This window comes from Triturus cristatus, chromosome 7 (assembly GCF_964204655.1).
Source record: "Triturus cristatus chromosome 7, aTriCri1.1, whole genome shotgun sequence".
In the NCBI taxonomy this organism is placed as follows: Eukaryota; Metazoa; Chordata; class Amphibia; order Caudata; family Salamandridae; genus Triturus; species Triturus cristatus.
Genome location: NC_140590.1, coordinates 1,618,507,428 through 1,618,521,169, shown reverse-complemented (window position 1 = coordinate 1,618,521,169; position 13,742 = coordinate 1,618,507,428).

Below are 13,742 nucleotides of genomic sequence, written 5' to 3'. Positions count from 1 at the left end.
AGAAAGCCTTACTTTTGAGTTCCTTGGGCAAGGAAGGTCAACGCATTTTTCGCTATTTACCACAGGCATTACAGGCTAATGGTCAACCTGTCCCGGATGAATATAAGGAAGCTATTTGTCGCTTAGAAGTCCATTATGCTAAAGAGGAGAATTTGGTCATGAATAGGTATAGATTTTATACCAAGGGACAAAAGATGGGTGAAACTATTGACAATTTTGTGGAAAGACTTAGAGAAATGTCGGTCAAGTGTAAGTTTGGTAATATGACTGATGAGCTCATTAGGGATCAACTTATTGTTCAATGTAATAATAAGAAAATTCAGGAGCGTCTTTGGGCGGCTAAAAATCCTAACTTACAAACTGCTATTGAATTAGCTAAAATTGTTGAAGATTCACAAGGATATATGAAAGAGTTGGAGAAGAAACCGTCTAGTGATGTTAATGAAGTCTCGGCTCAAGAGTACTCAGAACAAACTTCTGCTTCTTGTGAATTCTCTGATGTTGCTGCAGTTAAGAACAAAAATGTTTTTAAAAAGAACTCTACTTCCAAACCACCATCTACACAAAAGTTGTCTTCATCTCGCATGTGTAACAGATGTGGTAGCTCTGTCCATTCCTCTGACTCAAAATTTTGTTTTGCAGCCAAACAAGAGTGTCTCAAGTGTGGTAAAATGGGCCATTATGCCAGAGTTTGTCGTGGCAAACCTCGTTCTTCTGTCACCACTGTTGAAGACTCTATTCTATTTGATGAGGAGGGTCATAAAATTTTGGTTATTGATGAAGATTCTGCAGGGCAAGTTGATGATAGGCGTAAGGTTAGGCCTAAAGCTCTCTTCTCCATTGATAGTAAAGAAGTGTACTTAATGGTGGATACAGGTTCTAGGTACACCATCATTCCTTATGAACTTTTCAGGGACAAATGGGGTTCCAGGTGTCTTTTACCCAAGGACATCTCCCCGGGTGGTTATCAAGGTGAGTCCATTGACATTGTGGGGTATTTCACAGCGGACATTATTTTTTCGTACAGGAAAATACATGGCAAGGTTTATGTGTCCAAAATTGGTCCAGCCATACTTGGGTGGATTCATCAATACGACTTAGGGATAATTGTCAATCCCCGGGCTTTCCCACAAGTTATGGTTGTTGAAGACAGTGGCTTACTGGATATCCTAGACAAGGCCAGTTTGGTATTCAGAGAGGGTTTGGGTCAGCTCAAAGGGTATTCCCATCGTATTATCTTAAAAGAGAATTCTGTTCCTGTACAACACAGAGCCAGGCGCATTCCCATAGTGGTTCGGCAAGAGGTGAAGAGCATGATTGATGACATGCTTGTTTCTGGGGTTATTGAACCGGTGGAGGCTTCACCTTGGGTTTCTCCCATTGTAGTCACTAAAAAATCGGATGGCAAACTCCGTTTCTGTGTTGACTTGAGGTCGTTGAATGACTGTGTGATTGCGGATACTTTTCCACTCCCCAACATTTCGGAGCTGGTCACTACTCTGCATGGTGCTAGGGTGTTTTCTAAGTTGGATCTTAGAAGTGCTTATCACCAAATTAATCTTCATAAGGACTCCAAACATTTGACAGCCTTTATCACACCGTTTGGCACGTTTCAATTTACACGGTTGCCCTTTGGTCTCATTTCGGCTGCCAGTGTGTTTCAGAGGATGGTAACTGATCTTTTTGAAGGTGTAGGTAATACTGTGTTTTTCCAAGACGACATTTTGGTTTATGGTGACTCTGAGGAGCAACACAATGTCATTCTCAGGTTGGTTTTGGACAGACTTTTGTCAGCTGGCTTGACGTTGCGTAGGGACAAGTGCAAGTTTTTGACTGAACAGATAGATTATCTTGGTTACACTATTAGTGCCAGTGGCGTACGTCCGAAACAGGACTTATGTCGTGCTATTCACTCTGCTCCCAGGCCTAAGGACAAGGATCAGTTGCGTTCCTTTATGGGACTTATTGAGTATTACTCAAAGTTTGTGAAAAAATGTTCAGATAAAACTGTTTCTATGAGGTCGCTTCTCAAGAGAGGTGTTAGTTTTGTTTGGTCTTCCCAGTTGCAGGAGTCTTTTGAGGCCATCAAGAAAGAGATTTGCAATGCAAAAGTGCTTACTCCTTTTGATATTAAAAAGACTTCTGTGGTGACCGTAGATGCCAGTGCTACTGGTTTAGGGGCTATGTTATCTCAAGTTTATGATCAATCTGAGTGTACAGTGGCTTTTGCCTCTAGAACCTTAACTGATGCGGAGAAAAATTATTCAGTAATTGAGAGGGAGGCTCTGGCTGCTGCTTGGGCAGTGGAACACTTTAGAACTTATTTGTGGGGTTTGAAGTTTGTGCTGAAGACGGACCATAAGCCCCTCAAAAAAGTTCTCTCTCCCGGTGGTACGGGCAAAGGCTCTGCTAGACTGGCGAGGCTTGCTTCTAAGCTCCAAGAATTTCAATATTCTGTTCAACATATCCAGGGCTGGAAGAACACTCAAGCGGATTGTCTTTCAAGGTTATCTTTGGATTGGAGGTCAGTTCTTGATTCTTCCACTTCTGGCTCCTCGAATGATATTGCTGTTGCTTCTGTGGAGGATGCTGTGTTTGTTGGTGAAGGGGCTTTCCAGGCTTGTGATTGGGAGAGAGAGATGGCTGTGGATGTGACATTGCAGGAGGTTATCAAACTAATTTCGCTTGGTTCCAGAAGGGAGAGTGCGGTGTCGGTTTCTGTGCGTCCTTTTCTTAAGGTCTTGGATGATCTTTCCTTAGTTGGGGATAATCTTATTGCAAAAGGGGAGAGGTTCATACCTCCTTGTGGTCTGAGGAGCAAACTTTTGGCCTTGGCACATGAGGGGCATTTAGGTCAAACTCTCACTCAGCGTCGTCTCAAAGACAATTTCTGGTGGCCTGGCATGGATTCTCAAGTTGTGGATTGGGTGGAGAATTGTCCAACATGCAGAGAGGGGGAAAAGAGACTCAAGGTTTGTCCTAGTACTTCGCAGGGGCATCTACCTAATCCAGGTTCACCGTGGCACACCATTTGTCTAGACTTTATTGGTCCCATGGGTGAGTTACACGAGAGAGACAGGTTTGCCGTAGTGGTCGTGGATGTTTTTTCAAAATGGTTAGTTGTGGAATTTACCAACAATGTCACTACCGATACTACTATCAGATTTTTAGGAAATTTGTTCAAGGATGAGGGTCTTCCTTCTGTTATCATAACTGATAATGGTACTCAATTGATTTCTTCTGATATGCAATCTTTTCTCTTGGGTTGTGGGATATCTCACCATCGCACATCTTTGTACAACCCACAAGGCAATGGGATTTGTGAAAGGGCCAATAGGGTGGTAAAGGGCATCATACAGATGGCTTTTTCTGATGGTTCTATTGTTCGGAAAATGGTCAATGAAATGTTGTGGGCATATCGCACTACACCTCTTATTGATGGTCAGCTGTCTCCTTTTCAAATGATGAGGGGGCGGGTTCCTGGCTCTAAATTGATTCCAGCCTGGATGAAGAAGGTGGTTGCTGGGGAAAAGGATCTTGCTGCGTTGCTGCCTACTTCTTCTGTGCGTCCTTTTTGTGTGGGGGATTTGGTCAAGGTAAAAAGGGGCAGGATAATCAAAGGGTTGTCAAAATTTCAGGGTCCTTTTACGGTCAAGAAGGTTTTGGATCATTGTGTCATTCTTAACAATGGGGAATGTTGGAATTTCAGGCGGGTAGCTTTGTATAGGAGAGGTGCTTCTTTGGAAAGTCCTGGAGGCTCTCCTGTGGAATCTCCTTCTTCTGAAGAAGGTAGCAGTGGGTATCTTTTGGCTTCTCTGCCTTCGGAGTCTCACTCTGCTGCTGCTGCACCTCTGGTGGTTGGGGGTGCTGGGGATTCGTCAACATCTATTCCTATTCCTCTACCTGTGCCTTTGGTCTCCAATTGGTCTCCAATCGCACTCCACGTTTTAGGAGGGCTCCAACCTACTTGCAAGATTTTGTTTGTTGATGTGTTTTTTTTTGTTTTGTTTATTTTGTTTCTGTTTTCTTTAGAAGGGAAGAAGATGTGTAGTACATGCTTAGTGTTTCTGTGCTTATGGAATGTTTATTCTTCTATGTTCTTCTCTGCCCTGTGAGTTCTACGTTCTCTTCTTAGACAGTTGCTGTTGGCTTCTGTCGTGGAGAGTCCGTTCTTGTGCTTGCTCTGTCTTATTAAACTGCTCTTCAAGAGGATACCTTTCTATGCCTACTAATTTACTACACTCTGTCAGACACATTTTCGAGCCCCAGGTCCAACCTTAGGGGGAGCAGCGGAATCTAATCAATTGCCCCATAATGCGATTTTCGACCACTGCTAAAGAGGTCCCCTCCCTATGTCCCCAAAGCTCGACAGCAAAGAGGGCTGGCGCCTGGTAATTGTAAACTTGAAGTGCTGGGGAAATAGGATGGAATTGGGAGGCCTTATGCATCTTCAGTATTTCCCCTTAGGTTTGCTCTAATTTGAGTCTACACTTTGCAAAATGAGTTTTGCCAGTTAAAGTAACACCAAAATAATCGAAAGTGTGGACTTGCTCCAACGGGGACCCTTTCAGCAAGGGGTTTGAATGAGTGGAGTGGCAAGGATTCAAACCCATATATTTTATTTTAGCAATATTAACATCTGGACCCTTTAGTTTGCAGAAACTGTCTAATGTATCCAGGATTCTTTCCAAGCCCATGGGGGATTTTGAGAGGAGCAGTGTATCATCGGCAACATCAAGGCCGGAACCCTGACGCTTGCCAGGTGAGGTGCATCCGACTCGCAGTGATCTACATACACTACCAGGTCATTAATGAATAGCGAGAAAAGAGGAGGTCCGAGAACACACCCCTGCCTGACTGACCCCTCTGTTTACCGGGAATAGATTTGTCATTTCCACCATCTGCCCCCATCTGACTTGTGCAAAGTTGTTGTCATGGAGTCTTATGATCATATTCAATAGATAATTTGGAATCCCTATATCAGCCAAAACTTGCCATAACTTGGGACGAGGAATAAGATCAAACGCTGACCTGAGATCAACATACACCACATAAGGGCGCCCGCCCCTTAGGTGGACAAACTTCCAGTACAGCAGCTGGAGACACAGCACCTGATCTATTGTACTGGTGCGTTCTCTGAAATCACCTTGTGAGGGGGTCAATATGTCTGAGGCAATCATCCAGTCTTCTCAAGATGACCCTCGCAAAGCGCTTTTGGGTACTATCAATTAAACGGATAGGCCTATAATTAAACAGATGATTGAGGGATCTCTTCTTAAAGGCAGGGATGATTTCAGCACCTGCCCAGGAGGGAGGATTGGGGGCCCCTTTTAATATAGCATTAAGGATTAAAACAAAGTAGGGAGTCCAGACATCAATCTCGTCCAAAAAAAGGTCCCCTGGGACCTTAGCTAAACCTGGTGCTTTGTGTGGAACAATTTTCTTGACAGCTAGCCTGATTTCCCCAGCGCAAAAAAATATATATCCACCTGTGGACCACTTGATGGGGCAGAGAAACCTACGGTGGGTTCTAGTCCATCATAGTCGTCAATACGAGTATCACACAGAGCCTGCTCAGGGCCTTCACCCTGAGCCTCGGAAGAAGGATACAATTTGGAGAAATGGGCAACCCAATCTGCCATCAAAATGTGATTTTCGACAGGGATAAACCCTTCAGAGGAGCCAATGGAGACAATATTCCAAAAGGTGCAAGAGTCACCTTTGGGCCGTTGCTAGCAGGCCCTCCCGTTTCATGAGTTCCCACTCTCTCTTAGCTACCTGTATGGCTTTTTTGTATGCCCTCTAGCTGCTTGGAACAATGGTCTATCATGTGATTTAATAGCGCCCGTTAACGGCCCTCAAGCATCATCGCACCATTTATTATACCAGGTGGGGGCTCTGCGTTTCCTAATTGAACTACTAATCTCTACAAAAAAGTGTTGTCTACATTTTTGTAACATCTGGATGTGAATATTGCTGAAGTTAGTCAGGGCCTCCATCTTCTATAAAGGCAGATTTAGTATTGGCATCAATTCCTCAAACCGGTCAGCAATTACTTTGTACACTTCTGCAACTGACTCCCTTGTCAGCATCAGCGTGCTCCATTTAACCATAAATCTGTTGGTGGACAGGGTTAGTCTTCCATCAAAGGGCTCTTCACAATTTAACTTTGCAACAGGGAGTTGGAGCCTCAATTCTAAAGTTAGTGCATTATGGTATCTGTCCCGGCGGGACAAAACAACCATATCTATTAGTTTGGACCATAGCCGAACATCGTGCAGAAGATAATCGATAAGGCTTGTGCTCTGAGCCCGGCTGAATGTATGATTGCCTCTGTCAGATTTTGTCCTGATGTTGTAAGCCCTGGTTCAACTTGGTAAGGGAGGTGAGTTGGAAAGCCAAGGGGGGTTATTTTTTTATGGGAGGAATTACTAGCTCATAAGTGGTCTTCCTGAATATACTGTGACATGAAATGGACATCAAGTGGCTCAAACTAGCAGTTGAAATCACCCCCCAAGATCTTAACCAGTGGAGGCTCCTCCGCTAAGGCGGAGGAGCGTCGCTCCACTGCCAGGAAGCAGCAAAGAAAGGAAAAAATAAAATGATAATAACAGAATGCTATTATCATTTTATTTTGTCCTCCTGCTGCGGCAGTGCGTGAGGGGGCGGGGCGGAGCTACAGGGGAGGAGTGGTAGAGCACTCCTGTGCACAATGACTGTTTGGTCGGCCCTCTTAGGCTGCCCAAAACAGTCAGGCGCACTTTCCGCCTCCTCCATGCAGGCTGCACTATAGCCTGCATGGAGAACATGCCCACCCCTACAGCCCCTGGCTGAGCGCCGTGTCACGGGGGTCAGACCTGGGAGCCTGGCTGCCTGCTTCCTATTCTGACCTGGAGGTGGACACAGGCGAGCAGGAGAGAAGATGCGGGACCCGGCGGCGGCAAGGTTAGTGTTATTATTTTGTATTTTTATAAATGCAGCCCGTGCCCCTCCCCCCACATGCACGCCTCCACCCGCGAGCTCTGCCGGCCGCCACTGATCTTAACAGCCTCTGCAGGGAGTGCAGCCAGGTCAATAACTCCTGACTCTGGTTTGTTTCCCTTGGGCCTACAATAAACATTGTAGATGTAACAAGTGGCAGTACCTGGAGTGGTTGAACTGATGCACAGCAAATCGTGGTAGCCTAGCTGAAGTTCCGTGATGCTGCCGTGGTTTTAACCCAGATTGTGATGCCCCCGCCTGGCCTGCATCTTCCTGATGCAATTGCATTGCACAATCTTGGGGCCATTGTTGCAGGGGCCCCACTCTGCACCCAGTCACTGGAGCACAAGGACCAGGCGTGTAAAAGTAGGCCAAGGGCAGTAGAGCAATATTGCTTTTTTCAAACTGAGTACTCATGTGCCCAAAAAGTAAGCTCCGAACCAAGAGGGGGGATCTGTCCACTGGTCCTGCACCTGTCCAACTCACTCTCCTTGTCAGCTGTATATTTGTCATGGCAAGCGGAAAGTTTCTATAACGTTCTAACCAGTTAAAAGTCTTATTAGTCAATTCAACCTGTGACTCTCTTTGGCCCAGTCACAGTGGGGGAACTCCGGAAAGGATTGCCAAATAAGGATACAAGGCTGGGGATAGGTTAATCGCTTGCTGTGTTGACAATTGTATGTGACCGCTCCAACCAACGCTGCTCGATTCCTGTGCAATATGGGTGTGATGTGCCTCTGTGTGGACATGACTATTTGGCATGAGTGCTACAATCGCGCTTTTGCTTGGAGTTCATAATATTAAAGCCCAAATTTGGGGAATCAAGCCTTGTGATCGATGTCACCAATGGACGCAGTTGAAGTCTAGCGGAATTACTTTGATACAGATAGCAACCCACCTTTTCACTGGGGTTTATGATAGATGCTGTGCTAGGGCCCTGGGCGGGTGGTTCCCATAGATTTTTAAGGTTCATCAAGGTGCGCGCTATAACATCCAACCGTATACAGTTCTGCCTGCAGGATATCCTTTACTTTGCCTAGCCAACCCTCGATCAGATGCCTAGCTCCAGAAGATTTAAAAAAAGTCTTGTCCTTTGCTCCAATGATGGTGAAACTGTCTAAACCAGAGCTGAGGCTGAAGTGCAGCACAGGGAAGAGAAATTAGTCAGGTCTACAGTTTCCACTGAGCGAGCCTTAGTAGACCGCTTTTGATGCTTAGCCACTGCAGGGGAATGCAGGGGATCCCATGAGCAAAACGCCACAGAAGGATGTGTCAGATCTCATCTGGGCTGGGTACAGATAAGGGCAGCGAAGGGCAACCTGGCATGCTTATGGGGGGGGTGAGGTGAAGAAGACAAAGCGGGGGATTTGCTTTTAGGGCTCATCACATTATTGGTACCAAGAGAAAGTCTTGGTTGTGTAAGATCTATCTCATTACTTATCACGCTCACAGCTCGTTGGAGCATCCTGTCAATTGCGATAGTTGGTGCTGGAGGCGCAATGGTGCTAGGGTCTTCTCCCACTTTTCCTCTTCACCATTTTGATTGAAAATCTCACAAGCCGAACATGTACAAGTACCCACTATGTGCTTGGCTGGTATAAAATGACTTGAAGAGAGTACACAAACCTAGAGAGAGAAGACACAAGAGGGGCAGCCCAACCCAGCTTTCTCCAGGGGTTAATGGGTACGCTCGGGCTTTGCCCAGGTGCGGCCTGCACGTTTCGCACAGCGGGAGGCGTCGTCTTGCTCTAAAACACTTTTGTCGCATAGGTGAGGAAGGTAGCCAGAGACCGCCTCCTGGGGCCCTGGTGCTGCTGGACTCTGTATTCCCCCATGAAATGGCTACACAGTGTCTCACGATCAGAACCTTCTTCTAAAAGAGGAGTGCCAGAGTTAGGTACTCTCCATCTCAACATAAGGATCGCAGAACAAGTAAGTTGTTATAGACTGTTCATTGAAGAGTCTTATGCTCCGGAATATCATTACAAACGTGCACTGACTCTACCAGTCACCACACTAAACATCCACCAAGAGCCCACGTCACTACCTGGTTGTGGTTTAATAAATATTTGGTCTTGCTACTCATCACAAAAGCTTTTCTAGATGATGCCTTTGACCCTTCACCCCATGCCCTTGGCCAGTCCAGAAGATTATTGTATTGTGGCATTTATATAGCAGCATTTATATACGGTCCAGCAAAAAGACAACAAATTTGGGGTGACCCCTTACTACCCCTACTATTAGGGGTAGTAAGCGCATTTATAAAGCGCTTCCTACCCCTATGTGGGACGCTGAGCACTTGCTTACATGAGCAGCATGCTGTCTCATGTGGGGTGTGTGTGGAAGGATGTTGATCCTATGTGCGAGGTGTCTCCACGTTGTGTGTGATGGCCACTGAGGTGCAGTTATTGTGTTATGGGACGCAGCACATAGCAGTGTGTTGGATCATGAAGTGTAAGAGACAGATGTGCAGTTTTATGATTTTCAGTATACTGTTAGTTTGGAACAGCTCTGGAGGTTCCTTTGTGGCATTTCATATGATGCAGTCTGCTTGCTGGTTACTACACTGGGTTGTCCAATCTGAGATTTTGTGTATAGTTGTGGTCCTGAGCTGGCATGGTTGGAGGTAGAGAGAAGCGAGGTCATCTGTATCGATGGCATTATTATCATCCCATACCTGAGTGTCTATATGGCATGCAAAAAAGTAGTCAGATTGTACCGATATTTGGGACATGCAGCAAATCAACTATATTAAAAAATCTACCAAAATTGTCCCGTAATGTGTGACAGATCTCTTCAGTTAGTCCATGCCTGTCCATTTGATGCTGTTTGTTTTTTTGGCTATACATTGCTGGCAATGGACAACCCTCCTAGCAGATATGTTTTAAGTGAATTTAATAGGTATAAGTTACAATTTGTTGCCGACGGACGCATATTATGGTCTTAGTATAGTTATGGGTACCAAAAGAAACAGAATACCTGCCACAGATTGATAATATATACGGCCTTAAACAGGGTCCAGAAAGTTAAGAACCACAACCAATAGGCAAAACCCAAAAGGAACAACAGGACAAAGTCTAAAGGGATTTGAATATTTTTAGAAAAGAGTCTTTTTATTTCATCATTTTTCTTTATATTGATGTGAAGGCCATTTTTTTGGAAGGTTTAACAAGGTGGATTAAAGAAAGTAATAAAGAAGAATATCAAGAGAATACACTTTCTGAATAACAAATAACTAGCAGTCCCATAACCACTCCTTCAGACAAACATACACTCATACTCTCTCACATCCGACAGCAGCATCAAACAACATATGACATAAATGTATGCTAATAAAAACAAGTACAAATTGAAATGGTCATTTAACAAATCCAATTAGAAGAAATGGACTTAGAACAGCCCGTACGGCTAAAAAGCACCAATAGGCACGTTAACAGTAGCCAGAGATGCGGTAACAGAGTGCCGACGCGCGTTTCGGTGAACAGGCCCCAACAGGGGCTGCACCTTCATCAGGGCGAAGGAGGGCAGAGATGGTGGGACAGGCGCACCTGTAAACAAACAAAAAGTTAACAATAATAGAAAAAGTGCAGTAAATGTAAACAATATATAAGTACATACATGTAAGGCTCCAGGTACAAATATATTCGAAACTACAACAATAAATAAATAATACAATCTTAGACTCTAATTAGGGGTCTATTAGGAATTAACCCTAACATAATAAGTTGTGTCTGAATAGAGTAAATCATAAGTCATAAACAGGTTTGCCAAAAAGGTTGAAACAATGGTATGAACATTTGAGCAATATATAATAGTCAAGGAATTGGAATAAAGTGCAGTCAGGGAGATCAAACCTCTAACCAGTAGTATAGGTTTGAAAGAAAAAATTATTAGACATTTAGTACATATAACTCAGATTACAGTAAATACAAAGACAGATAAAGAATTGCTCTCTGAATAGGCAGAGAACGAATACGTGTTGGGACAGCAATAAAGAAACGTGAGCCATAAAGTGTAGTTGCTCAGGGGCCCCCCTACTTAGTGAACTTAGTATAGTTATGGGCCATATCAGTGCACAGTGTTTCGGGGGAGATTAGAAGGCTTGCTCATTTTGAAATTCATTTGAAAAAACTTACCTTGCACACTGTTTTAAAAAGTTTTTGACTCACCAGTCAGAGCAAGCAGGTGCCGGTTGCCATTTTGGTTACCAGTCTAGTGTTTGATGTAGACAGGCTTTTCAGAACACTGGCGCTGCCGCACTGAGTTCTCTAGACTTGCCAGCAGTAACTTTGCACAGTGTTTCGGTGGGGATTGGAAGGCATGCTCATTTTAGTTTATTTTTAAAAATGTACCCTGCACACTGAATTAACCTTTTTTGACTCACCAGTCAGAGCGAGCAGGTTGTGGTCGCCATTTTGGTTACTGGTTCAGTGTTTACTTTAGACAGGCTATTTAAACAGAAAGCTGGCGCTGCCGCTGCCGGACAGAGGACTCGTGCAAAGGCAAGCCTGCCTGCGCCCATCTGCGCACTGACCGTGCACAGTGCCAGGAACGCTGCTGGATTACCAGCTGAGCTCCTTGGGACCTCTGGGGCTAGGTGTGCCCTGAAGCTCTGTTATCTAAGGTAACAGTTACTATAGATTGGTAAATTGAGTAAGAATCCCTTGTATATTCCAGTCTCGAATGATCAAATGACCAGCTTCCCTTCTATACTGGCTCGCAGTGAAACAGGAATTTGCCCTTCTTCTCATAATGATACATCTAGACCCCTCATGCTGAGTTGTGGATTATTAAACGCTAGGGGGCCTATTTAGAAGCCCCTTGCGCCACTTTTGCGTCACTTTCCCCATGTTAAATATGGTGCAAAAGTGGTGTAAGAGGCTTGTAAATAAGCCCCAAGGTCTTTAGTGAAACATGCAACAGAAATTAATCAGCTAATTGAAACTGGGAAGTTGGACGTTCTTTTTACTACTGAAACTTGGACAACATCGAATTCTGCTACTGACCTAGGTAGGGCTTGCCCCCCGGGCTATAAAGCCTTACATAAACCTCATATTAAAAGAAAGGGGGTTGGAGTTAGCACGATCTATAAAGATAAATGGAACTCACTTGATGGTATTTCTGGGGTTCTCTTTCAAGTCAGAAAGTGGCTCTGTGCTTTGCGGGGTCCTGTGTTCAGTACCCCAGGTCCCCCAAATTCCTATCTCAAACCCCTAATTGAGGTCATTTCAAATATGGCCCTAACCCACTCCAATTTCATTTTATTAGGTGACTTTAATATGTGGCCCGAAGAATATCTTTCCCCTCCTTTTAAAGAACTCTACAGGGCCTGTGAGATTCTGGGTTTAAAGCAACTAGTGCAAATCCCCACCCATCGGGGGCGGGGGTCATGCTCTTGACATTGCCTTCTCCCCTGATGGCCTTATCCAAGTTAAAGAAGTTTCTCCTCTGTGCTGGACGGACCAATCACTTATAACCTTCCTCCTTAATATAAAGGAATCTCGTCTTAAGAAGACAGGGCTCGTCTCAACCGGAAAGGGTAAGGTCTGGAATAAAATCACAGGAGTTTAATCTTTCTGGCATCTATATTCCTAAGAGGTTGGTAGAGGAGAACTGCTCCACCCTTTGAAGAGAGCATTCTAACTACATTTGATGCTGAAGTACATGTTACAAACATAAAAATGCATCATCAACCATCTGCCCCATGGTATAATACACTCCTAAAACAGTCAAAGCTGGTGTGCAAAAGTCTTGAAAGGCAATGGCGTAGGTCATACTCAGTAGAGAGGATAAAAAGTATCACAAACACTCCCTGAATAAGTAAAAAATGGAAATTGCAAAGGCCGAGTACTATGCCACCACCATTCTGAATGCCTCCGATAGTGCAAGAAGGTCTTCGATATCTTGCAGGACCTGTCACATCGTCAATGCCAAAAAACGATATTATCCCTTAGCGAGCTCTCTGCGATAACATTGCAGACTACTTTGCATTGAAGATCAGTAAAATATAGAGGATATTGAAGGTTCTCTCAACCAGACAGGATTAAGTTAGACTGTATCCTATCCTGATGGAGGTACAGAATCAGCAACTTCTTCCTCCCTCACTAATACTCCCCTGGCCCCAGGTGCCTTTAATATTCATGACAGGACTCATTCGGAAGATACATGCTCTTATAGGCTTGATACGCTTCTAATTTCTGAAGAGGTCTTTCGGACTACAGCTCTGTCCATCTCATCAGGTTTCCCTCTGGACTCTCTACCACTTAGGGTCTGGAAAGAGATGGCTGATGAGTTGATCTCCCCTCACACTGCTGATCTGTAACCAATCACTGGAGTCAGGTGTTGCAGTGGAAGAGGGCCATAGTCACCCGTTTGCTGAGGAAACCGACAGCAGATCCATCAGTTTTTAGCAATTTCAGAACAATCTCTCTTGAGCACCGGGCCAGCAGGAAGGTGTCCTAGGATTTGGAAAACCATTCTCTGTTAGAAAAATATTTTGGTTTTAGGCCAGGGCATGGGGCTGAGACTGCCCTTCTTACGGCTATGGATGACCTCCGGTTAAGGCTGGATCATGGCCAATCTACAGCTCTCATAATGCTCAATCATCTATCATCTGTCTTTGACATGGTGAACCACCAGATCCTCCTGAATAGACTCGCTGTGATGGGAATTGATGGGACCGGATTAAAGTGGATGAGCTCATACTTATCGGACAGGCACCAGGCGGTCACCCTGCCCCTCTACTGCTTTGTTTTCACATC